Source organism: Telmatherina bonti, assembly GCF_933228915.1.
Source record: "Telmatherina bonti genome assembly, chromosome: 11".
Taxonomy (NCBI): Eukaryota; Metazoa; Chordata; class Actinopteri; order Atheriniformes; family Telmatherinidae; genus Telmatherina; species Telmatherina bonti.
This window is the reverse complement of record NC_136629.1, coordinates 39,326,199-39,354,101: the sequence shown is the minus strand read 5'-3', so window position 1 is coordinate 39,354,101 and position 27,903 is coordinate 39,326,199. Positions and strand designations below refer to the sequence as shown.

Below are 27,903 nucleotides of genomic sequence, written 5' to 3'. Positions count from 1 at the left end.
AACTGTCGCCGGATCCACCAAAGCTCCAGAAGCATCTCTCGGGTCCTGGTTCAGGGCTTTGCTGGACTTGTTTCTGTTTCTTCAGGACTTGATTTTCAGTAGACAGGTTGTTGGTCCTGGATCTGGAGTCTATTCCAACAATGATCAGGTGGGAGGTAGGGTCACCTGGACGGGTCCATCACAGCGGACCTCCACTTTATTTCATTTTATTCACAATTCTACAAAGAAAAGCTCTGAGGAAAACATTTAGCTGTTATTCCACACAGTAAGAGACAGAAATCTGTTATTCCACAAAGAAAAAAAGAAATGTAGAATAGAAACGTTGTCATTACACAAGGCTTTGGTGGGACCGAGTGTAGCGTACAACACCTGGAACAATACCGGGAACAATACCGGGAACAATACCTGGAACAATACCTGGAACAACACCTGGAACAACACCTGGAACAATACCTGGAACAATACCCGGAACAACAGCTGGAACAATACCTGGAACAATACCTGGAACAACACCTGGAACAATACCGGGAACAACACCTGGAACAATACCTGGAACAACACCTGGGACAACACCTAAAACAATACCTGGAACAACACCTGGAACAATACCCGGAACAACACCTGGAACAATACCTGGAACAATACCTGGAACAACACCTGGAACAACACCTGGAATAATACCCGGAACAACACCTGGAACAATACCTGGAAAAATACCTGGAACAACACCTGGAACAACACCTGGAATAATACCCGGAACAACACCTGGAACAATACCTGGAACAATACCTGGAACAACACCTGGAACAACACCTAAAACAATACCTGGAACAACACCTGGAACAATACCCGGAACAACACCTGGAACAACACCTGGAACAGTACCTGGAACATTACCTGGAACAACACCTGGAACAATACCGGGAACAACACCTGGAACAATACCTGGAACAACACCTGGGACAACACCTGGAACAATACCTGGAACAACACCTGGAACAATACCTGGAACAATACCTGGAACAATACCTGGAACAACACCTGGAACAACACCTAAAACAACACCGGGAACAATACCTGGAACAATACCTGGAACAACACCTGGAACAACACCTAAAACAATACCTGGAACAACACCTGGAACAATACCCGGAACAACACCTGGAACAATACCTGGAACAATACCTGGAACAACACCTGGAACAATACCTGGAACAACACCTGGAAAAACACCTGGAACAACACCTGGAACAGTACCTGGAACAATACCTGGAACAACACCTGGAACAATACCCGGAACAACACCTGGAACAATACCTGGAACAACACCTGGAACAACACCTAAAACAATACCTGGAACAACACCTAAAACAATACCTGGAACAACACCTGGAACAATACCCGGAACAACACCTGGAACAATACCTGGAACAATACCTGGAACAACACCGGGAACAACACCTGGAACAACACCTGGAACAATACCGGGAACAATACATGGAACAACACCTGGAACAATACATGGAACAATACCTGGTACAACACCTGGAACAATACCTGGAACAATACATGGAACAACACCTGGAACAACACCTGGAACAATACATGGAACAACACCTGGAACAATACATGGAACAACACCTGGAACAATACATGGAACAACACCTGGAACAACACTTGGAACAACACCTGGAACAACACCTGGAACAATACATGGAACAACACCTGGAACAACACTTGGAACAACACCTGGAACAACACCTGGAACAATACATGGAACAACACCTGGAACAATACATGGAACAACACCTGGAACAACACTTGGAACAACACCTGGAACAACACCTGGAACAATACATGGAACAACACCTGGAACAACACCTGGAACAACACCTGGAACAATACCTGGAACAACACCTGGAACAACACCTAAAACAATACCTGGAACAATACGTGGAACAACACCTGGAACAATACCTGGTACAACACCTGGAACAATACCTGGAACAATACATGGAACAACACCTGGAACAACACCTGGAACAATACCTGGAACAATACCTGGTACAACACCTGGAACAACACCGGGAACAACACCTGGAACAACACCTGGAACAATACCTGGAACAATACCTGGTACAACACCTGGAACAATACATGGAACAACACCTGGAACAACACCTGGAACAATACATGGAACAACACCTGGAACAATACATGGAACAACACCTGGAACAATACATGGAACAACACCTGGAACAACACTTGGAACAACACCTGGAACAACACCTGGAACAATACATGGAACAACACCTGGAACAACACCTGGAACAATACATGGAACAACACCTGGAACAACACCTGGAACAATACATGGAACAACACCTGGAACAATACATGGAACAACACCTGGAACAACACTTGGAACAACACCTGGAACAACACCTGGAACAATACATGGAACAACACCTGGAACAATACATGGAACAACACCTGGAACAACACTTGGAACAACACCTGGAACAACACCTGGAACAATACATGGAACAACACCTGGAACAATACATGGAACAACACCTGGAACAATACCTGGAACAACACCTGGAACAATACCTGGAACAACACTTGGAACAACACCTGGAACAGTACATGGAACAACACCTGGAACAGCACCTGGAACAACACCTGGCACTGCACAGCGAGCAGACAAATCAGACCGTCTCCGTAGCAACTGTTGGTGATTATGGTTTTCATTTAACAGTGCTGCTTGCTAAACCACAACATGCTTCTGCAGAGAGCTGTGTTGAGTGACCTGTAGGTCTCTGCTGAGTGGTTTCACACATTCTTTTGACAAGGACTTAAAATGAGTAAAAACGCAGCTGATGCTGAATAACATCGTTTAAAAGACCTTTATAAATCCCAGAAGAAGAGCTGCGGTGGACCACGCCACCAGATGACCAGGTAGTTTGGATCCTTGTGAGGACAAATATGAGAAAATGAGGCCAAAATTTCTGCAGCCATTTTTACTGACATGTTTTTAAAGCAAGCAACTCCTTGGATCTGCGTGCAAAACCAGCAGTTTGACAGCTTTCACACGAGACGGTAAAAATAGAAATGTGCTCCGTTTGTGTGAAATAGAAAAACCTTTCCACTTCAAATAATATATAAGCCTGTGCAAATAATATTTATTCAGAGGAGCTGGCTATTAGTCATCTCCCCAGCAGAGCATCTATGAACCGATGTCCCGTACTTACTCACCGCGCGCCTGGCGTCGTGCATGTGCTCGACACACACCTGATGCCAGACAATTGCAGCTTTTTGATTTCACCTTCAAGATGATTGTAGTCACACTAATTAGATCCAGCTTGCAGCAGAGATGAGTGTCGGTGTGATGAGAAAGCAGCAGGGAGACAAATAAAAGCGCCGTGGAAGGTGTTTGCATTCAGCTGAAACTTCACAGCGTTTTGTCAAGTCGCAGTTAAGATTAAACCACTTCAAATTATGGCTTTGACTGAAAGTCATCTTGTGTTGCGTTGTCTTTAAATATTTCCTTTACGTTTATCTGAAAGCTTTCTCAAAGAGCCGCCCGACTCGAAGCAGTTTCTCGTTGCTTTATCTCCCAAACACGCTTCCAGCAACGTCCCGGAGGCGAGGGAGGAGCACCTCTGTCCTCGCCGCTCTGTTTATGCACTATTCATTTTCCTGCCCCTCCTGGCTCATGTGAAAAGGAGAAATATGCCACTTTGTTCTCTGGGCCTCTGCTGCTGGGGAAGTTCCATAGCTTATCCATGACCTTCCTGCTACCAACGCTGTAATAGCACCATTTAGCATTAACGGCGCTGCTCGGTAGGCTTCGTATTAGTCCGGTGTCACTGTGCTAACATTAAAATTTCATTTTCCCCTTTAATACTTCATTGCAAAGGAGAATGCACCATAAATGAGACACATAAATTAAACATGGCAAATGTATGAAGAGCGTTATCGCGTGCTGTTTGTTAATATACTTTACTTTCCACATCATTAATCACGTTTCTGTAATGAGCTTTTTAATTCCCAGCCAGTATTAGGATAATTGTGCTTGTTAGAACAGCAGCGCTGCTCATTCAAGTGTCTGTTTGTTTGTACACCGACCTTCTGACCTCGAGTGTCTGAGAGGCGTTGCCTTCCTCATCACCGCCGCCACATCAGCAGATGCTCACATCACGCCATATTCTGCACCTTCTAGTTGCCTTATGATGATTGCTGGTTTTTACAGAACTGATATGAACGATTAATTTAAAAAGAAATTTGTTAAATAGCTTAAATAATGTAAATACTATTTATTTCTAAGTAGAATGAAGTCAAAACTACCTGATCTGTCCAGTTCTACATATAAGGACAAATAAATGAGAGAGAAATGATTACAAGCAAGATGAAGTTGTGCAGATTTCCTGCATCACAACGTCGCTTCAGCTTGTTGAGTTCAGCTCTCTGAAGGTCCGCCACAGCGTCGCGTGGACGTGGAGCAAAATGACACAATAACAACAACATGCAACACAACATACACACCTGCATCTATAGACTCGTGGCAGAAGATCTGTTCACCTCGGAGGTTGCCATAAATAAACAGAAAATTCTTTAATAATAATAATAATTAATCATAATCTTTTGTGAAAGATTATCATTTATTAATAGAGTTCCTAGGATGGTATTTGGAGTTTTCTGAGCTTTCTACAGTGTTACAGTGTTGAATCCTCATCAGAAATGTGAACAACACTGTTTTTTATCACCTAAACGCATGTTTGAGTTTGACTTTGAGTTCCAGCACTCTCTCCGTTCGGTTTCCATGGCGACGAAAAACGCGTGGTTTTAGAGAGTTTTTTCTACGTGGAAATCCTTGTGACGTCCCGGGGGATAAGGTTGGGTGATTGGTTACCTTCTACTGGTTAACAAGGGCATGTACAAATACATCAGGCGGGTGGAAAACGTGGGATAAAGTTATTTCCAACGATGGCTGGTGAGTTTACCAAAGAGAGACATCCTGCTGCATTCGTTGCTGTGGGTTGCTGTTTTCCACTTCGTTTTCAGGCTCTGATTCAGGTTCCAACATGTAGGGCTGGATGCTATGTGTTGACAATGTATTTTGTTTTTTTATTGAGTTCATATGAGCCTAATCCTTCTGTTTATGAGATGTTACAATGACGGTGAAAGCAGGTGCGGTGCGCGCTCCCGATGTAGTGCAGTGGCGGGAGGCGGGGCTTAATGCGGAAGAGTCTCAATCCACTCGTTTTGCCCGCAGGCTGATCTGACAGCCTACGGAGAGGGTCGGTCTGAAGTAAATAAAGCCATTTGTGACAATAACTCCATCAATCCCAGCCCTTCTCGTCTCAGAAATAAAAATAAATTAGCCTGAAATACACAGAATAATTCCACTTTAAAACTGGAAAAAATACCAACAATAATAAACAAATATTTAAGTCTGAATATGAGATGGATATTTACAAACAAACATGAACAAGAGAAAACAAAGAGCGAGTTGTCCCGCAGCGTGGGCGCCAGGTCGGCGGTCGGACAGGCCGTGTTTGACCCGGTTCCACAGTCCAGTACGAATCGTGTTGCCCGTCCGATGAGAGTTCAGCGGAAGGCTTTCGGCCGGCAGACAGGCAGAGCCAAACGAGAGGAAAAACCTGCAACATGGCGTCTTGCTGTCGGGGGCTCCAGTTCTTTCATCCTGCAAATTTCAGGCGTAAAGAAGAACTTCGTCTTCCCGTTGATGCATCTCATCATCCATCCAACTCCAGGCGCCAAAACAACCATTTTACACAACCTTAAACTGGTTTGTCAGTCACCAGTTCAAGGCAGACTGGGAAACCTCACCAGGTCATGCTTCTCCAACAACATGTAGAAAAAGGTTTATTATTCAGTAGTTTTCTGTTTGCTCGACTTTTCTTTATTATTTATTACCTTCTTTAAATCTAAATTTACAGAAGGTATCCTCAGCTCATTATGTGTGTTTCCATCACACCAAACTAAATATTGGAAAAAAGAAAAAAAAACACTAATGGAAAAACCTACATTTAAAAAAGAAAGTCTCAAATATCAGTAAAAAGTTTTTATGCTCTCATGAGGAGGTTCTGCAGATGTTTCGATAAGGAAACATATCACAAAGGTGGAAACACATTTCCATGTCCTGGACGTGACCTGGGGGTCATGACCAGCTTATTTCCAGGAAAGACGGCGCGGTGCCGAACAAACAGCTGATTTCAGAGTTTCAGAAAAGAAAATGAAGGAGAAAAACTTAAAAACACTGGAACAAATTCTCCGCAGCAAGAAAACCCCAAAATAACGCTACCTGGCTTCTTTGCATGAGCCGCAGTTTTCCTGAAATCTCCTTATTCTAACAAGATTTTAGGAGAGTGGATTCTAATAAAGCCTGTTCAGTGGAAACATCTGCAAATCGCCGTGTGTTGAAACATATAAATATCACTTTGTTTTTGTAAAAAATGTCACAGAAACGCAGTTTTCTGATCATTTCAGTGGCTCCATCCATCCTGAAACTACAACTTTCTGTTTTGCTTTTTCAGTAACATCATCTTTTTCTTTCTTTCTTTTCCTCATTTTACTCGACGGCGTCTTGCTGCAAAAAGTCGGTAAGTGCAACGTGTGAAACAAGAGGCAGGTTGTGGCCTTCCTCTTCTTTCCTCATCCCTCTAATAATCCTGTCACAGCATCACTCTCTCTAAATCCTTTGCTTGCAGATAATCAAACCCCAATTTCCCTGAGTTACCTCTGTGTTTCCTGCTCGAGCTTGATATCCCCGTGTCCCCTTTCCAGCATCCCTGCAGGCAGCCCCCCTGCCCCCATCTGTCAGCCGCTAACCGTCTCCGTGCCATCCTCTCGTCAACTCACATCTTGTCTGAGCCTCATCTCCCCAGCCTACAGTTCTCTGTCCAGCTCGTCTCCTAACGGGGAACGTCCCCAAATTGGACGGAGTTTTCAGTCGTGGTAGCCAACAGAGTTCACAGACAGGGCAGGAAAGCGTTGCTCTGGCGTGCTGCAGTCTCCGGAGGGAGGAGGGGGATCAGGGGATTAGAACTGGATTAATGTGGACTCGTCTTCCAAGAGAGGTTGTTGTGCCGAGGTCCCAGGGGGCCGAAGGAATGTCACGGGTCCACAGGCAGAATAACGAGACAAGAGAGACCAAACTAAACGTTTAACTTCCACAACACACAACCTGCAGATCAAAAGACAAAACATGAATCATGGAGGAACAAAGTTCTGCAGGTTCACAAGAGACGTCAGAGAAAAAGTCCAGAAAGTCTGCAGGGAAGCAGAGAGACGGATAAAAAAGTTAGATCATCTTTTTTAAATCGTTCATTTTTCAAAATGTTTTATTTCATGTTTACTGGTTGAGAATTTCAGACAGAAAATGTTTCATTGGATCCAAACAAACAAACCGGTTGCAGCCGGTTGCATGGAAATATGCAGATCCCACATCTACATGCAGGAAATGTCATATCCATCCGTTTTCTACCGGTTCAGACCAGTTCTGCTGGATCCTGTCGCAGCGCTGAGCAGGTGAGAGGCGGGAACACCTGGACAGGTCGCCAGGGCAACGCAGGGACCAATAGCAGAGCTGAGATAACTTTAGCACGGAGGAAGTGACAGGGACACACACTCACCGGGACACTTTATGTTTATCACACATTTCATATGTGAGCACTTAAAAACACTTTGCAGAAGTGAAACATATAATTATAATAAATGTTATAACTCCCAGATAAAACTGTAAAACGGAACATGATAACAGCAAGCTGAGAGAAGTAAAGTTTTAAGTAAAAACAGGAACTGATCGTCCTCCTGACATGCAGGTCGTCCCTCCGAGCTTCCTCCTGGTCCGGTCCGGTCTGGTCTGGAATGGTCTTGTCTGGTCTGGACTGGACTGGTCTGTACTGGTCTGGACTGGTCTGGTCTGGTCTGGACTGGTCTGTACTGGTCTGTACTGGTCTGGTCTGGTCTGGTCTGGTCTGGTCTGGTCTGGTCTCGTTTGGCCTGGTCTGGTCTGGTCTGGTCTCGTTTGGCCTGGTCTGGTCTGGTCTGGTCTGGTCTGGTCTGGTCTGTACTGGTCTGGTCTGGTCTGGACTGGACTGGTCTGGTCTGGTCTGGTCTCGTTTGGCCTGGTCTGGTCTGGTCTGGTCTGGTCTGGACTGGTCTGGTCTGGTCTGGACTGGTCTGGTCTGGTCTGGTCTGGTCTGTACTGGTCTGGTCTGGTCTGGTCTGGTCTGGTCTGGACTGGTCTGGTCTGTACTGGTCTGGTCTGGACTGGTCTGGTCTGGTCTGGACTGGTCTGGTCTGGTCTGGTCTGGTCTGTACTGGTCTGGTCTGGTCTCGTTTGGCCTGGTCTGGTCTGGTCTGGTCTGGTCTGGACTGGTCTGGTCTGGTCTGGACTGGTCTGGTCTGGTCTGGTCTGGTCTGTACTGGTCTGGTCTGGTCTGGTCTGGTCTGGTCTGGTCTGGTCTGGTCTGGTCCGGTCCGGTCTGGTCTGGTCTAGAGACAACCAAGAACCAGTCTGCAGGCTGGAGCAGACCGGACGAGGCCATGAAAACATTTAGAGACTTAAAACTGACCTGAAGTCGGTGAAGAGAAGGTAGAAATGAAGAGAGACGTTCTTTGCTTTCAGTTCCAGTTAAAGGTGGAGCGTTGGATGTGAAACAAGCTGCGTTGGACCGCTGGAATCTGAGACGTGTTTCCATTGGACCGCTGGAACCTGAGACGTGTGTCCATTGGACCGCTGGAACCTGAGACGTGTGTCCATTGGACCGCTGGAATCTGAGACGTGTGTCCGTTGGACCGCTGGAACCTGAGACGTGTGTCCGTTGGACCGCTGGAACCTGAGACGTGTGTCCATTGGACCGCTGGAATCTGAGACGTGTGTCCATTGGACCGCTGGAACCTGAGACGTGTGTCCATTGGACCACTGAGACGTGTGTCCATTGGACCGCTGGAATCTGAGACGTGTGTCCGTTGGACCGCTGGAACCTGAGACGTGTGTCCATTGGACCGCTGGAATCTGAGACGTGTGTCCATTGGACCGCTGGAACCTGAGACGTGTGTCCATTGGACCACTGAGACGTGTGTCCATTGGACCGCTGGAATCTGAGACGTGTGTCCGTTGGACCGCTGGAACCTGAGACGTGTGTCCGTTGGACCGCTGGAACCTGAGACGTGTGTCCATTGGACCGCTGGAATCTGAGACGTGTGTCCATTGGACCGCTGGAACCTGAGACGTGTGTCCATTGGACCGCTGGAATCTGAGACGTGTGTCCATTGGACCGCTGGAATCTGAGACGTGTGTCCATTGGACCACTGAGACATGTGTCCATTGGACCGCTGGAACCTGAGACGTGTGTCCATTGGACCACTGAGACATGTGTCCATTGGACCACTGAGACGTGTGTCCATTGGACCGCTGGAATCTGAGACGTGTGTCCATTGGACCGCTGGAATCTGAGACGTGTGTCCATTGGACCGCTGGAATCTGAGACGTGTGTCCGTTGGACCGCTGGAACCTGAGACGTGTGTCCATTGGACCGCTGAGACGTGTGTCCATTGGACCGCTGGAACCTGAGATGTGTGTCCATTGGACCGCTGAGACGTGTGTCCATTGGACCGCTGGAACCTGAGACGTGTGTCCATTGGACCGCTGAGACGTGTGTCCATTGGACCGCTGGAACCTGAGACGTGTGTCCATTGGACCGCTGAGACGTGTGTCCATTGGACCGCTGAGACGTGTGTCCATTGGACCGCTGGAACCTGAGACGTGTGTCCATTGGACCACTGAGACGTGTGTCCATTGGACCGCTGGAACCTGAGACGTGTGTCCATTGGACCACTGAGACGTGTGTCCATTGGACCGCTGGAACCTGAGACGTGTGTCCATTGGACCACTGAGACGTGTGTCCATTGGACCGCTGGAATCTGAGACGTGTGTCCATTGGACCGCTGGAATCTGAGACGTGTGTCCATTGGACCGCTGGAACCTGAGACGTGTGTCCATTGGACCGCTGAGACGTGTGTCCATTGGACCGCTGGAATCTGAGACGTGTGTCCATTGGACCGCTGGAACCTGAGACGTGTGTCCATTGGACCGCTGAGACGTGTGTCCATTGGACCGCTGGAACCTGAGACGTGTGTCCATTGGACCGCTGAGACGTGTGTCCATTGGACCGCTGGAACCTGAGACGTGTGTCCATTGGACCGCTGAGACGTGTGTCCATTGGACCGCTGGAACCTGAGACGTGTCCGTTGGACCGCTGGAACCTGAGACGTGTGTCCATTGGACCGCTGGAACCTGAGACGTGTCCATTGGACCGCTGAGACGTGTGTCCATTGGACCGCTGAGACGTGTGTCCATTGGACCACTGAGACGTGTGTCCATTGGACCGCTGGAACCTGAGACGTGTCCATTGGACCGCTGAGACGTGTGTCCATTGGACCGCTGAGACGTGTGTCCATTGGACCACTGAGACGTGTGTCCATTGGACCGCTGGAACCTGAGACGTGTGTCCATTGGACCGCTGAGACGTGTGTCCATTGGACCGCTGGAACCTGAGACGTGTGTCCATTGGACCGCTGGAACCTGAGACGTGTCCATTGGACCGCTGAGACGTGTGTCCATTGGACCGCTGAGACGTGTGTCCATTGGACCGCTGAGACGTGTGTCCATTGGACCGCTGGAACCTGAGACGTGTGTCCATTGGACCGCTGAGACGTGTGTCCATTGGACCGCTGGAACCTGAGACGTGTGTCCATTGGACCGCTGGAACCTGAGACGTGTGTCCATTGGACCGCTGAGACGTGTGTCCATTGGACCGCTGGAACCTGAGACGTGTGTCCATTGGACCGCTGAGACGTGTGTCCATTGGACCGCTGGAACCTGAGACGTGTGTCCATTGGACCGCTGAGACGTGTGTCCATTGGACCGCTGGAACCTGAGACGTGTGTCCATTGGACCGCTGGAAACTGAGACGTGTGTCCATTGGACCGCTGGAAACTGAGACGTGTGTCCATTGGACCGCTGGAACCTGAGACGTGTGTACATTGGACCGCTGGAACCTGAGACGTGTGTCCATTGGACCGCTGGAACCTGAGACGTGTGTCCATTGGACCGCTGAGACGTGTGTCCATTGGACCGCTGGAACCTGAGACGTGTGTCCATTGGACCGCTGAGACGTGTGTCCATTGGACCGCTGGAACCTGAGACGTGTGTCCATTGGACCGCTGAGACGTGTGTCCATTGGACCGCTGGAACCTGAGACGTGTGTCCATTGGACCGCTGGAACCTGAGACGTGTGTCCATTGGACCGCTGGAAACTGAGACGTGTGTCCATTGGACCGCTGGAATCTGAGACGTGTGTCCATTGGACCGCTGGAACCTGAGACGTGTGTCCATTGGACCGCTGAGACGTGTGTCCATTGGACCGCTGGAACCTGAGACGTGTTTCCATTGGACCGCTGAGACGTGTGTCCATTGGACCACTGAGACGTGTGTCCATTGGACCGCTGGAACCTGAGACGTGTGTCCATTGGACCGCTGAGACGTGTGTCCATTGGACCGCTGGAACCTGAGACGTGTGTCCATTGGACCGCTGAGACGTGTGTCCATTGGACCGCTGGAACCTGAGACGTGTGTCCATTGGACCACTGAGACGTGTGTCCATTGGACCGCTGGAACCTGAGACGTGTGTCCATTGGACCGCTGAGACGTGTGTCCATTGGACCGCTGAGACGTGTGTCCATTGGACCGCTGGAACCTGAGACGTGTGTCCATTGGACCGCTGAGACGTGTGTCCATTGGACCGCTGAGACGTGTGTCCATTGGACCGCTGGAACCTGAGACGTGTGTCCAGCTGCACACAGACGCTGCTGCAGAGCGTCTAGATGAACCGGCTCGGCCCAAACCACAGAACCTCCGTCGTATCGTTGGTAAAATGCGAAACATTCTGCAACGTCTCAGTTGACTTTTCTTCTCCAGGAACCATGACAACCATCATTTCTCCTTTCTAAGCTTAGAGTTGGACTTTTTCTGTTTAAAGCATCGTTCTGTACCATTTTTCACACTGTTGTTTTTATGTTTTTATGTTTTTATGTTTACTTTAAGACTCTGGTTTAATCCGAGCTCCAAAAGGATCATTTAATTAGTTTTAGCTGGAAAAGCAGAAAACATGCTGCGACCAGGTTTCTGATGCCAAACAGAGATGCTCATTGTCGTTCATGTATGATTCTGACCCATAAACCTCAATCATCAACTGATCCAATATGCATGTGCACAAACCTAATTTCAGCTCTCATTTTAGCTCATTTTCAGCCATGAATGGTGCAGACATTCCCCTAATTACTCTTTTTTATAGAAAAAAATCAACATGTTTGCAGAAGCATCAAAGCAAAAACACAAAAATCAAATTCCAACCTTTCTACTAAATGAGTGACTGTAGCTGAGAAAATAAAGTCAGTTTCATGTGGAAGTCTTGTTTTCCAGCAGCAGAGTTGTCCAGACTGTGGTCCAAATCCAAACCAGCTGCTGTGCAAACCTCGTCTCACACACATCCAGGGCCAAGAATTCAACCTGCAGACATTTTTCCTGCTTTTTATCTTCACTGTTTATAAAACACTACAATTCAATAAGTATCGCTCAGTTTCAATCAGCAAAATTCCTCATTTAGGCTTTTTTCCACAAACGCTCCGTGTGCAGGAGTTAGCATGAGGCTCATGCAGCACACGGAGCCCAGCAGGAAGACTCTAACACGCTAAGCGTTGACATGCTAACAGTCCTGCAGTCATGGCGGAAAAGCTGCAGAACGTCGCTGCAGAGCTTCTGATCATTCCTCCACACAAACAGGATGTCGAGCGGAGATGTGTCTCATCACGGTGGGACGGAAGCAGACAGACAAACGGAGAGATGAAGCCTGGTGAAAAGTTACGGAACTATTCGTGCTCGTCTTCGCCATGCCGCTGAAATGAACGACCAAGGTTCTGATAGTTTGCATGTCGATGAAGAAGTCGTGTCTCTGGGGGAATGTCCCTGTTTTCTCCTGACATCCACATCGGTCGGTGGGTTTGTGGGAAATTTCCCGAAACGTCACACCTCTGTGAAAACAGCTGGAACTCGGCAGATGTGCTTTCCTAGCTTGGATTTGTTCGTCAGACATTCCTGTCGTCTCTCTGACGAACCAGACTGACGTCTTCTGGCTTTACTCAGCCAAGTGGTTTCTGTACTCCGACACAAATGTCCAAATCACACATGCTTCCTGCAGAGAAGCAGCCTTTAGTTGTGGAGATTTTAGGAGTGGCAGATAAAAAACAGAGTTTTTTCTTTTTTTTAATTATTGTTTTCCACCTGAAGGTGGGAGAAGGAACGCTTGTATGACTCGGTGAGATGTTCAGGAACGCCAGCTGATGGGAAGAAGAAGGTTGTATGTGTGTATGTTAATGATGCATCTGGCTGTTTGTAGATGAAATGTGAGAAAGTTTTACATGCTGAGGCTGAAACAGACTTTAAATTCACTTCTGTCCCTATTTTATGTGTATTTTTATGACACTAATGCAGCTGTTGGGGCGGAGCTTGCAGATGTGCCGTTCTCAGTCCGTGTGTCCACATGAAGGTCCTGAACGGAGGAGAGTTCATAGTTCATGTTTTTTCTACTTTCCAGCGTTGAATAAACTTCATGCTGCCCCTTGAACTGGTTCTGTCCAGTTTTCTCCCCAGTTTCACTACACCTCCACTTTTTCAGACTTCTACTGAACATCTAATGAAAAATGTCTCGGTTGGTCGGTGAGCAGCAGATTCAGATGAAATCTCTATTTCTGGCCAAACATGGGAGGGAAATCAGGCTCATGCTGGAATTTCTCACATAAATCATGTAAACATATAAATCTGTGCGTTTACAGCTGTGGTTGCAAATCAGCAGTCATGCATGTCCAGACGTCGCCCGTCTCACAGAGAAAACCTGCGCTGAGTAAACTGGATGCAGAAAATTTCCATTTTGACACGAGTCAGCTGCTTGAAATTGAAATATTTTGTCATCTTATCAAACGTCATGTTTCTTGTCAGTCTGCACTGAGACCTTTTAAAACCATTAAAAACATTCTTTTTAAGTTTCAGCGCAAAACAAAGTCATCAATCATTAAAAAAAAAAAACCTGTGTTTTTTTGTGTAAATATTTATTTCACTATTATTTTAATTGTCTTATGAAAGGCGGTTTATTTCTGCTGTGCGTCCACATTGTGCCATTTCAACTACGGTGTCTCTGAAGGGACAAACGCTCTGAGCTTTCCTGCAGCAGCAGCTTCATCTGATGGGATCGTTGTCTGGGATGAGTAATGCCTAAAAAGAAGAAGCCGGTAGATGCAGCAGTTACCTGGAGTGCGGCTATCGCTGCACCTCAGGCTGCAGGATCTGCTTAACAATGAAAACGTGTTTATTTCTGGAGGAATTTTCACCTCTGATGACCACCGTCCGTTCGCAGCGTGCTTTGTTTAAAGTAGTTTCATCTTTGCTTCTGAATGTCAGTAATCCTTGAGGTATATTTCATATTCCACCTAACTGTAGCCACAGGAGAAGTTCCAACAGACCTTCATGCTGAAGCAGCGGATGGACCAAAGTTCACTCCATCTATAAAAGACCTTTTTATCCCTTTAACACCCAGTCCGATATACCGTATGAAGACACTCAGAAAATTGTCCAAGAATTATTTAGAGTCTTTGCAATGTTTAGTGTGCACGTGTCAAGGACTTTACGCTTCATGTTTTGGGTTAAAACGGCTTCAGATGTCGACTTAGGTGTGAAAATCTGCCGTTCTTGTGAGTGAAGTTTCCCAGAGAGAACGTCGAGGTTATTCCTGACTCACTGATGCAAGTTTATCTCTAAAGAGCTGCCAGAGCTTAACATGCTTGTCGCCGTGGTTACTTGATGGCATGTGTTTGAGATCAGAGATTTAGTTGGGTTTCCCTGATTCCGTCAGAGCGGCGAAGGCTTTTGACGGCGTCCTTACCGTACTGCATTTCTACACTTTGCATTGTGAAATAAATTGAGTTCAAGCTGCTTTTGTTGTCAGAAGAGCTTTTTGTTGAACAGAAAGGTCACGGATTGGTACGACCTGAAGGACGCTTGCAGCATTGCGCTGACGCAGCCAGGAATATTCATTTCCTCTCCTTTTTACTGCTTTCATGTTTTCTCCTTTTCGCCGTCTCACTGAAAGCATGTTGAACACTTTGGAAGTGCAGGCCTTGGTGCTGAGACAGTCTGGTTTTATGGTGCTCTGAGATGATTCTCACCTCCAGCACGTGCTCTGGATGCCCCCCCCCCCATCTGCCACAGGCACAAAAAGAAAGAGATTTAGACATTTAAACCTGGAGACAGATTTAATTTGCACTATCTTTCTTCCATCTGATTTCATGCTCTGCAGGTTTGTGTTCATGGTGGAAAACAACTGTAATCATCCCAAGTCCCATCTCCAACGGAGCACGGCTGTGTCTCACATTCAGCTGCACGTTGCAAACCGGGAGATAAGAAAGCATAAAATATGACGTTGTTTAGAGCTTTCCTGCTTTTATCATTGGACAGCTGTTGATGCGAGGACAATGCAAGTCACCTTGGGCCGTTACAGTAGAGCTTCAGTGTGCATGTAGCAAGTGTTTATACACAAATGTGCTAATATATGCACATTTTATCAGCCTCACAACAACACAATCGTATCGAACTGAGTGTGAGGTTGGATGGAGGAGGGTTTGAGCTAAAATGTCCTTGAGCCGAGTGTCTAGAGGTACCGCTCTGGATCCAGTCCTGACCTGCAGAAAATTAGTTCATCAATACACAATAAGACATTTGTTGCTGTAAAGTCAGACGAAAACAAGGGTTAAAGAAAAGTGTTGGTGTGTAGGAGCAAAACAGTCAACACAAACCAAAATCTGAAACGTCAGAATGCTGCAGAGAGGTGTGGTAAACGTGCCGACACCAGCAGTCGGATCATCCGAGGAAGTCTCAGTTCAGACTCAGTCAGGAAGGATTTTATATTAGAAACATGGACTTGATCACTTAACAAGCTGTTTTATCTAATACTTCAAATCAATGTAGGGTTTAGAAGGAGCTGGAAAAAACTTTAATAATTCTTCATTTATTGATGTTTAACTGTAAGTTTAAAGGGAAAGTTTTCCTGCTGAGAAAAACATTTGCGTGTTCTCGGATGTGACTCGGGGTCGTGACCACTTCATTTCTGGTGAAGCTGGAACAGCAACAGCGGATTTTAGAGTTTCAGAAAAGAAAATGAAGGAGAAAAGCTTCGAAAAGTCGTAGTAAATTCTCCGCAGCAAGTAGGAGACCCCAAAATAACGCTACGAAGCGACCTCGCGTACGCCGCAATTCTGTCAGCTACAATGAACGCGGTGAGTCTTTCAATGTAACATGAAGAAAAGCCAACGGGACGAAGTATCAGATCTACATCATGTCATTTGACATCCCAGTTGTTTGGTATGACATCAGAGACACTCAGGCTAGTCACAGCGATCTACTGTAATAGATTATGGATGTTACTTACCGTATGCTGTCCAACAGCGTCCATCAGCTGCAGAGATCCGTCACGGAAACGGCGGTTTGACACCAGGTTTGTCAGAAAGCTCCATTTCAGTCCCTGAAGTGAATCTACCACATTTCCTGCTCTACATGTCTGTATTTGTTTGCTTCTGTTCGAGAACAACATACACGCTGCATTTTTGCATTTATACATTTCTCCACGGTTGCCTCGCCATCCCCGCTCTGGCGCAGTGTTGAGGCTTGCAGAGCGGCGTCTCCGGAGACTTCCGTACCATCTGAAAGACAAGGAGCTGTCTCAACGCTCCAAAGTACTTCTTATACTGACACGTTGTGGCAAGACAATCCAACCTACCAGGGTAAAGAACTGTCAAGTCTGTGTGCATGACAGCCTTACGATGGCAAAGCCAGAGAGTCTGGGCAGCTCTGAAAGCTCTGAGTTCCTGTAATGCATACTGCATGAATCAGCAGAGGGATAAAACCTTTCAGTCCTGGATCACCATGCTATACGTTACATTACATCGCTCGCTTTGCATGAAGCTCTGCTGCAACTACACACACTACTTCCACACCACTTTAACTGGCATGCATCTGCAGTGAGAGAAATGACTGAACTTACATCCAGACTTGCCTTTGAACATTAGAAAAAAGGCTCCTGGACAGCAGCCCTCTCAGAAATCACATGAAAGAATCCATCTGATGCACTGATGGCGTTCGCCGGCTCCTTTTCCACTGTTTGTTTGTCCCTGCGAGCAAAAAGCTGCGCTGGATCACAATTAGCAGAGAAACGCATCGGCTGCTGTTAGACCACATTAGTCAGGAAGAAATTACAAAACTAATTGAAAGAGTAGATTTAAATAAAAAGCACATTTGCTGTACATTTACAATTAAAATACAAACAAAAAAGTCTAAAGTTTGTTGATAACTTTTAATAGACTGGTTTGAGAGTGACTACAACTAAAGTTAATCATGTTTCATGCATGAAGTCTTGTTACATGATTAAATAAAACCCAGGAAAATAACATTTATAGAATACTGACGTGTCTTTTGTAATTAGTTCACAAAAATTCTGAATTCTCCCGACTCTGTCTGTGAACCTGGATTTAATGCTTAAAGATGAACCTGAGGAGGACTTGACTGTATGAGGACTGTTCAGAGTTCAGGTGTGATCCATGACAGGATGGGTTGAAGTTCACCTTCTCTGGTTCCACACGATGCATCGGCTGCTTTACAGACACCACAGATTATCATTCGTCTAAGCTTCTGATGAAAGAAGTCTGCTGAAGTTTACAACAGTCTGTATAAAGCCTAAAGGACTCCTGTAGCAGGGCTCCACATGACCTAAGACGGGTCATGTCCGTGTGGGAATTACTTCCGCCTACCCAGTAGTGCTTTCTGGTGTCTTACCAAAACGTCTTATTACCACTACCGAAGCCGTGGAGGGTCAGAAATGTGAAAACGTCCTGCATGAGTCAGAGTGTCCCGTTGGGCGATGAGGTGCAGAACAGCACAGAATCCTGTTTCGTTATTAATGCCAATAAGTCCTCCATGTATTTGCTACCAAGCTAATGCTAACAGCTCCTTGACAAATCAACTGAAATGAAACAGGAGGAAAAACTCTGGAAAATGTGAAAGCAGGGTACGGTGTCCTGCTGGTACGACTTCTGGAACAGCAACGCAGCTTTTCCACTGCAGGCTAACAGATTAGCATCTCTGCTGTTTTCTACAGCAGCAACAGGAAATGATGCGACTCAGACGGAGGATAAAGAAGCGTTGGACTTCCTGCCATGTCTCCAACATAACGCCAACATAACCTGTTAGACTGGATGAACTTACCTGTCCAGCAGGAAGCTGCACCTGAAGTCCCTCATGCCTCTGCTGGTGCGTCTCAGTTTACGCTACGAGAAGCCTTTCATTGTCATCGTAAGGTTGTGACTCGGGTAATTACGTATTTCTGATCCTTGATTTTTGCTGATAAAAAGCTGAATAAGTTTCAGTGTCTGAGGGAATAGAAGCATTTCGGTAAAAAAAATTTCACTATTTAAGGGATTTTACAGTTGAAGTCCCTCATCGTCCGCCTCCATCTGCTAATCGCCACGACCATGTAGACTCTCCTTTCCTCCTGCTCTTTATTCATTTTTCTTTTCTTGGCTGTTTCGCCTCCTCTTGCGGGGCAAAGAGTCTGGATGCTCCTCCACTTCAGCGGAAACGGAAACTTAAATGATCCACGGTGTTCTCTGCTTGTTTCTCCTCCGACAACACGCTTCAAAGCTAAAACACGCAAGCTAACAAGTTTGTCCCGTTTTGGCTACCGTATTCTAAGTTACGAGATGCTTTTTAATCCAGATGTGATTGGGATTAGACTTTGGTCAAATTAACTGCAGATCACTGCAGTTGGTTTGAGTTTCTGACAAATCATCAATGTACATGTTTATGTTTTTTGTTGTTTTTTTTTTTAGTTTTCAGCCCCAGAACAGCTCCCTTTCAATGACATTAACCTAAAAACCACAAATATAGAAAGATCAGACAAAACATCTGTAAAGACGGACTGAAGCTAAAATATCTTGTGATTATTTGTAATTATTCAGGTTTCTACAAACATCCCCCACACACCATGCACGTGTCAGCTTCTTCTGACTTAAATAACAGTAAATGGCTTCATGACAGATAAGGGTCCCTGTGGTCCCCAGAGGCAGCAGCTGCATACCTGCCTCCACCTCCAGCTTCCTCAGCACAGCTGGGAGTAAAAGAGAGATGCATGGTGTGGCGTTCACCAGAGGTCAGTTCTGGCCAGCTCTGACCGACTGGATGTCAGATTTGTTTCCTGAAACCTTTGTGGTTGTGTGGCATTGCTGTGATTGAAGCTTTGATCACTCATTTTTACCAAAAATCCCAAAGAAGCAAATATTTAAATTTAGTTTTGACAGGAAGATCTACTCTAATGGTCACATTGAGGTGCAGCTGACACTGCGATCCAGGGAAAGTCCAGTTATATCTACATGGTAGTAATAACTTCTCAGCCCCACTCTGTCCTCAGCCTGAGTTTTAACAAACTGCGAGCTGGAGCTGCATGACGAAATCCCCTGCTTGCAGAGAGACAAGGTGAAATGGGACTTTAGCCAGTGGAAGCACGTCGCGGCTGCACTTCCACATCTAAAGCTGCACCAGTCTTCTACAGCTGAAATGTTGAAATCAAACTTCTGTTTTTGAGCAAGCATCCCCATCGTCTGATGAAATTAGTGACAGTATCATTTCCACTCTGCCTCTCCGGATGCCCAGCAGGCCGGTGTGCAGCTAATACCTCTTTCCTGTCAGCCTGCATTAAAACACACACTTACAGGCAGAGGTTAATTAGCTGCAGGTGTGTCTCACTGACCACCTGGGCCACTGCTGGCTCACTCGCCTGCTCTGCTCCCACCGACGGAAACACTGGAATGTGTTCCTGAGATCAGACATATCACCCAGCAGGATTAGCGTGACTGTTACCGCGGCGCTGCAGCTGGTGGAGGTGGAAGATAAGGTGTACGTACCAGACAGCGTGCTGCTGGGTGCACATATGCCCCCAGATTCCATCTCCTTTCAGATCATATCATTAAACACGTGTAACTTAAGCAACAGGGCAGAACTTGTGGACTCAGGAATACTTCTCAGCCAATGCAGTAAAAATAATAATTACTGTTGTTTGGAGCGATGCTATTGGCTCACCGCTGACTGAGCGGATGTTTCGATGGATTCATTGTTGTTTTACAAAAACCATATGAACACATATCGGGACTACAAGCATGAGATGGTAGCTCTTATTTTTTATTCAGGTTTTCATTCAGTTTGTTGAAACATGGTTCAAGTTTGTAGTTTATTACTGGTGATGATGTGTCTAATGCTGGGAAATTACTCAGTTTACTTAGTTTAGGAAAACATCATCAGGCATTCAGATTGAGTAATTACGTCGATAAAAATTCTTTCTGCACGTCCAGAATTTTACTTTGTGGTTTGTTTGTTTTTTTTATTTCCATCAGTGCCCCGTTACAGGTGTTATGTAGGTTTATGCAGGTGTTATGTAGGTTTATGTAGGTGTTATGTAGGTGTTATGTAGGTTTATGCAGGTGTTATGTACGTGTTATGTAGGTTTATGTAGGTGTTATGTAGGTGTTATGTAGGTTTATGTAGGTGTTATGTAGGTGTTATGTAGGTTTATGCAGGTGTTATGTAGGTTTATGCAGGTGTTATGTACGTGTTATGTAGGTTTATGTAGGTGTTGTGTAGGTTTATGTAGGTGTTGTGTAGGTTTATGTAGGTGTTGTGTAGGTTTATGTAGGTGTTGTGTAGGTTTATGTAGGTGTTGTGTAGGTGTTATGTAGGTTTATGTAGGTGTTATGTACGTGTTATGTAGGTTTATGTAGGTGTTGTGTAGGTTTATGTAGGTGTTATGTAGGTGTTATGTAGGTTTATGTAGGTGTTATGTAGGTTTATGTAGGTGTTGTGTAGGTTTATGTAGGTGTTATGTAGGTTTATGTAGGTGTTATGTAGGTGTTATGTAGGTTTATGCAGGTGTTATGTACGTGTTATGTAGGTTTATGTAGGTGTTATGTAGGTTTATGTAGGTGTTGTGTAGGTTTATGTAGGTGTTATGTAGGTGTTATGTAGGTTTATGTAGGTGTTATGCAGGTGTTGTGTAGGTTTATGTAGGTGTTATGTAGGTGTTATGTAGGTTTATGCAGGTGTTATGTAGGTTTATGCAGGTGTTATGTAGGTTTATGTAGGTGTTATGTAGGTTTATGTAGGTGTTATGTAGGTTTATGCAGGTGTTATGTAGGTGTTATGTAGGTTTATGCAGGTGTTATGCAGGTGTTATGTAGGTTTATGCAGGTGTTATGTAGGTTTATGCAGGTGTTATGCAGGTGTTATGTAGGTGTTATGTAGGTTTATGCAGGTGTTATGTAGGTTTATGCAGGTGTTATGCAGGTGTTATGTAGGTTTATGCAGGTGTTATGTAGGTGTTATGTAGGTTTATGCAGGTGTTATGTAGGTTTATGTAGGCGTTATGTAGGTTTATGCAGGTGTTATGTAGGTGTTATGTAGGTTTATGCAGGTGTTATGCAGGTGTTATGTAGGTTTATGCAGGTGTTATGTAGGTTTATGCAGGTGTTATGCAGGTGTTATGTAGGTGTTATGTAGGTTTATGCAGGTGTTATGTAGGTTTATGCAGGTGTTATGCAGGTGTTATGTAGGTTTATGCAGGTGTTATGTAGGTGTTATGTAGGTTTATGCAGGTGTTATGTAGGTTTATGTAGGCGTTATGTAGGTTTATGCAGGTGTTATGTAGGTGTTATGTAGGTTTATGCAGGTGTTATGCAGGTGTTATGTAGGTTTATGCAGGTGTTATGTAGGTGTTATGTAGGTTTATGCAGGTGTTATGCAGGTGTTATGTAGGTTTATGCAGGTGTTATGTAGGTTTATGCAGGTGTTATGCAGGTGTTATGTAGGTTTATGCAGGTGTTATGTAGGTGTTATGTAGGTTTATGCAGGTGTTATGTAGGTTTATGTAGGTGTTATGTAGGTGTTATGTAGGTTTATGCAGGTGTTATGTAGGTGTTATGTAGGTTTATGCAGGTGTTATGCAGGTGTTATGTAGGTTTATGTAGGTGTTATGTAGGTGTTATGTAGGTTTATGCAGGTGTTATGTAGGTTTATGCAGGTGTTATGTAGGTTTATGCAGGTGTTATGTAGGTTTATGTAGGTGTTATGTAGGTGTCATGTAGGTGTTATGTAGGTGTTATGTAGGTTTATGCAGGTGTTATGTAGGTGTTATGTAGGTTTATGCAGGTGTTATGCAGGTGTTATGTAGGTTTATGCAGGTGTTATGTAGGTTTATGCCAGTGTTATGTAGGTGTCATGTAGGTGTTATGTAGGTGTTATGTAGGTTTATGCAGGTGTTATGTAGGTGTTATGTAGGTTTATGCAGGTGTTATGTAGGTTTTATGTAGGTGTTATGTAGGTGTTATGTAGGTTTATGCAGGTGTTATGTAGGTGTTATGTAGGTTTATGCAGGTGTTATGCAGGTGTTATGTAGGTTTATGTAGGTGTTATGTAGGTTTATGCCAGTGTTATGTAGGTGTCATGTAGGTGTTATGTAGGTGTTATGTAGGTTTATGCAGGTGTTATGCAGGTGTTATGTAGGTTTATGCAGGTGTTATGTAGGTTTATGCCAGTGTTATGTAGGTGTCATGTAGGTGTTATGTAGGTGTTATGTAGGTTTATGCAGGTGTTATGTAGGTGTTATGTAGGTTTATGCAGGTGTTATGTAGGTTTTATGTAGGTGTTATGTAGGTGTTATGTAGGTTTATGCAGGTGTTATGTAGGTGTTATGTAGGTTTATGCAGGTGTTATGCAGGTGTTATGTAGGTTTATGTAGGTGTTATGTAGGTGTTATGTAGGTTTATGCAGGTGTTATGTAGGTTTATGCCAGTGTTATGTAGGTGTTATGTAGGTGTTATGTAGGTTTATGTAGGTGTTATGTAGGTGTTATGTAGGTGTTATGTAGGTTTATGCAGGTGTTATGTAGGTGTTATGTAGGTTTATGCAGGTGTTATGTAGGTGTTATGTAGGTTTATGTAGGTGTTATGTAGGTGTTATGTAGGTTTATGCAGGTGTTATGTAGGTGTTATGTAGGTTTATATAGGTGTTATGTAGGTGTTATGTAGGGTTATGCAGGTGTTATGTAGGTGTTATGTAGGTTTATGTAGGTTTATGCAGGTGTTATGTAGGTGTTATGTAGGTTTATGAAGGTGTTATGTAGGTTTATGCCGGTGTTATGTAGGTGTTATGTAGGTTTATGTAGGTTTATGTAGGTTTATGCAGGTGTTATGTAGGTTTATGAAGGTGTTATGTAGGTTTATGTAGGTGTTATGTAGGTGTTATGTAGGTTTATGCAGGTGTTATGCAGGTGTTATGTAGGTTTATGTAGGTCTTATGTAGGTCTATGTAGGTGTTATGTAGGTTTATGCAGGTGTTATATAGGTGTTATGTAGGTTTATGCCAGTGTTATGTAGGTTTATGCAGGTGTTATGTAGGTTTATGTAGGTTTGTGTAGGTGTTATGTAGGTTTATGTAGGTGTTATGTAGGTTTATGTAGGTTTATGTAGGTGTTATGTAGGTGTTATGTAGGTTTATGCAGGTGTTATGTAGGTGTTATGTAGGTTTATGTAGGTTTATGTAGGTGTTATGTAGGTTTATGTAGGTTTATGCAGGTGTTATGTAGGTTTATGTAGGTGTTATGTAGGTTTATGCAGGTGTTATGTACGTGTTATGCAGGTGTTATGTAGGTTTATGTAGGTTTATGTAGGTGTTATGCAGGTGTTATGTAGGTTTATGCAGGTGTTATGTACGTGTTATGTAGGTGTTATGTAGGTTTATGTAGGTTTATGCAGGTGTTATGTAGGTTTATGTAGGTGTTATGTAGGTTTATGTAGGTGTTATGTAGGTGTTATGTAGGTTTATGCAGGTGTTATGTACGTGTTATGTAGGTGTTATGTAGGTTTATGTAGGTTTATGCAGGTGTTATGTAGGTTTATGTAGGTTTATGTAGGTGTTGTGTAGGTGTTGTGTAGGTGTTGTGTAGGTGTTGTGTAGGTGTTATGTAGGTTTATGCAGGTGTTATGTAGGTGTTATGTAGGTTTATGCAGGTGTTATGTAGGTGTTATGTAGGTTTATGCAGGTGTTATGCAGGTGTTATGTAGGTGTTATGTAGGTCTTATGTAGGTTTATGCAGGTGTTATGTAGGTTTATGTAGGTGTTATGTAGGTGTTATGTAGGTTTATGCAGGTGTTATGTAGGTTTATGCAGGTGTTATGTAGGTGTTATGTAGGTTTTTGCAGGTGTTATGCAGGTGTTATGTAGGTGTTATGTAGGTCTTATGTAGGTTTATGCAGGTGTTATGTAGGTGTTATGTAGGTTTATGTAGGTGTTATGTAGATTTATGTAGGTGTTATGTAGGTGTTATGTAGGTTTATGCAGGTGTTATGTAGGTGTTATGTAGGTTTATGCCGGTGTTATGTAGGTGTTATGTAGGTTTATGCAGGTGTTATGTAGGTGTTATGTAGGTTTATGTAGGTGTTATGTAGATTTATGTAGGTGTTATGTAGGTGTTATGTAGGTTTATGTAGGTGTTATGTAGATTTATGTAGGTGTTATGTAGGTGTTATGTAGGTTTATGCAGGTGTTATGTAGGTGTTATGTAGGTTTATGCCGGTGTTATGTAGGTGTTATGTAGGTTTATGTAGGTTTATGCAGGTGTTATGCAGGTGTTATGTAGGTGTTATGTAGGTATATGCAGGTGTTATGTAGGTGTTATGTAGGTGTCATGCGGGTGTAATGCAGGTGTTTTTCGTAATGTTCCTCGTAATGGAGTCTCAGCTGGCTACTTTCTACAAACACAGATAAAATGTGTTAAACAACCTGATGAAGAGTAAAGTTTTTTCTAAAGCTGCAACCCAAAAAACAAAGCAAAGAGGAAAAAAAAAAACGTGTTCTCCTCTAGTGTCAGTTTGTCGTTTAGTGCACATTCACGTTTTCATGTTTCATCACAGCCAACCAAAGCTGCGATGTTTCTTCATGTAGGCTTTAAAAGCCAGAATAAAAGTATTTATAAAAGGTTTATTAAATACAGCTTTTCTTTCATTTCTTCATCTTCATCTTCATCTTCATCTTCATCTTCTGCCGCTTATCCGGGGTTGGGTCACGGGGGCAGGAGCCTAAGCAGGGAAGCCCAGACTTCCTTCTCCCCAGCCACATTTGCCAACTCTGCGGGGGGATCCCGAGGCGTTCCCAGGCCAGCCGAGAGATATAATCCCTCCAGCGTGTCCTGGGTCTTCCCCGGGTCTCCTCCCAGAGGGACGTGCCTGAACACCTCACCAGGGAGGTCCAGGAGGCATCCTGACCAGATGCCCGAGCCACCTCAACTGGCTCCTCTCGATGCGGAGGAGCAGCGGCTCTACTCTAATCTCCTCCCGGATGACCGAGCTCCTCACCCTATCTCTAAGGGAGAGCCCGGCCACCCTGCGGAGGAAACCCATGTCAGCCGCCTGTATACGAGATCTCGTTCTTTCGGTCACGACCCACAGCTCATGACCATAGGTGAGGGTAGGAACATAGATCGACTGGTAAATGGAGAGCTTCGCCTTCTGGCTCAGCTCCTTCTTCACCACGACAGACCGGCGCAGAGTCCGCATTACTGCAGACGCCGCACTGATCCGTCTGTCCATCTCACGCTCCATCCTTCCCTCACTCGTGAACAAGACCACGAGATATTTAAACTCCTCCACTTGAGGCAGGACCGGACTCCCGACCCGGAGAGGACAATCCACCCTATTCCAGCTGAGGACCATGGTCTCAGATTTGGAGGTGCTGATTCTCATCCCAGCTGCTTCACACTCTGCCGCGAATTGCTCAAGTGAGAGCTGGAGATCATGACCAGATGAAGCCAACAGGACCACGTCATCTGCAAAAAGCAGGGACCCAATCCTGAGGCCACCAAGCCGGATTCCCTCAACACCTCGGCTGCGCCTAGAAATTCTGCCCATATAAGTTATGAACAGAATCGGTGATAAAGGGCAGCCTTGGTGGAATCCAACCCTCACTGGAAACAAATCCAACTTACTACTGGCAATGCGGACCAAGCTCTGACACCTGTCGTACAGGGACTGGACAGTTCGTACAAGGGGGTCCGGTACCCCATACTCCTGGAGTACCCCCCACAGGAGCCCCCGGGGGACACGGTCGAATGCCTTCTCCAGGTCGACAAAGCACATGTAGACTGGTTGGGCAAACTCCCATGCCCCCTCCAGGACCCCAAAGAGGGTATAGAGCTGGTCCACTGTTCCGTGACCAGGACGAAAACCACACTGCTCTTCCTAAATCTGGGATTCGACTATCCGGCGGACCCTCCTCTTCAGGACCCCTGAATAGACCTTACCAGAGAGGCTGAGGAGTGTGATTCACCTGTAATTGGAACGCACCCTCCGGTCCCCCTTCTTAAAAAGGGGACCACCACCCCAATCTGCCAGTCCAGCGGCACTGTCCCCGATGTCCACGCGATGCTGCAGAGGCGTGTCAGCCAGGACAGCCCCACAGCATCCAGAGTCTTAAGGAACTCCGGGCGGATCTCATCCATCCCCGGGGCCTTGCTGCCAAGTGTAATGAGTTACCGTGAGGATCCGTAATTACAGCCACACACAAGGAGTTCTGGACAAATGACCAGTTTATTGGCGAAGGAGTATGAGCAGAAGATCAATCCAGGTGACTGGTCTGCAGAAGAAACCAGGCTCCAGCTGGGAGGTAAACGGAATGGCAAATTACTCGTCCAGGCAAAGACAAGGCTCAGAGATCCAAAGACAAGCAGGGTCGGTAACCAGAAGATCCGAAAAGTAGCGGTGTCCGTCGAGGGCAAGGCAAGGAGGGTAATCCGGGGGCATGAAGCAGAAGGTCGGCAACTGAGGAACAATCCGTAGAATGCTGGAACACAACTAGACATAGGTCTGATTATTATCTGGCAGAGAAGGAGAGATTGGAGGGAGCTTAAGTAGGCAGTGAGAAAAGGAAACCAGGTGAACTGAATGAGACAGCAGAGGCAATTAGGAAGCCAACAGGTGGATCGAGTTACCAATGATGAGCGCCAGGAGATCAGGATGGCAAAAACATGACAGCCAAGGAGCTTTTTGACCACCTCAGCGACTTCATCCCCAGAGATAGGAGAGTCCACCCCTGAGTTCCCCAGCTCTGCTTCCTCATCGGAAGACGTGTTGGTAGGATTGAGGAGGTTTTCCCTCCTCAAGTATTCCCTCCACCGACCCACAACGTCCCGAGTTGAGGTCAGCAGCTCCCCACCTCCACTGTACACAGTGTTGATGGAGCACTGCTTCCCCCTCCTGAGCCGCCGGATGGTGGACCAGAATCTCCTCAAAGCTGTCCGGAAGTCTTTCTCCATGGCCTCGCCAGACTCCTCCCATGCCTCGGTTTTTGCCTCGGCGACAGCCGAAGCCGCATGCCGCTTAGCCTGTCGGTACCCATCAGCTGCCTCCAGAGTCCCACAGGCCAAGAAGGCCCGATAGGACTCCTTCTTCAGCTTGACGGCATCCCTCACTGCTGGTGTCCACCAACGAGTCCTGGGATTACCGCCACGACAGGCACCAACGACCTTACAGCCACAGCTCCGGCTGGCCGCCTCAGCAATAGAGGCACGGAACACAGCCCATTCGGACTCAATGTCCCCCGCCTCACTCGGGACATGGTTGAAGCTCTGCTGAAGGTGGGAGTTGAAGCTCGCTCTGACAGGGGACTCAGCC

The 27,903-nt window shown here is 45.7% G+C and overlaps 1 protein-coding gene across 1 annotated transcript in view; it reads left to right on the top strand.

The window, feature by feature from the left end:
- The window catches only part of nrg3a (neuregulin 3a), a gene marked incomplete at both ends in the record, with an annotated part of 544,860 nt that overhangs the window by 392,539 nt on the left and 124,418 nt on the right, over window positions 1-27,903 (top strand). The window lies entirely within an intron of this gene.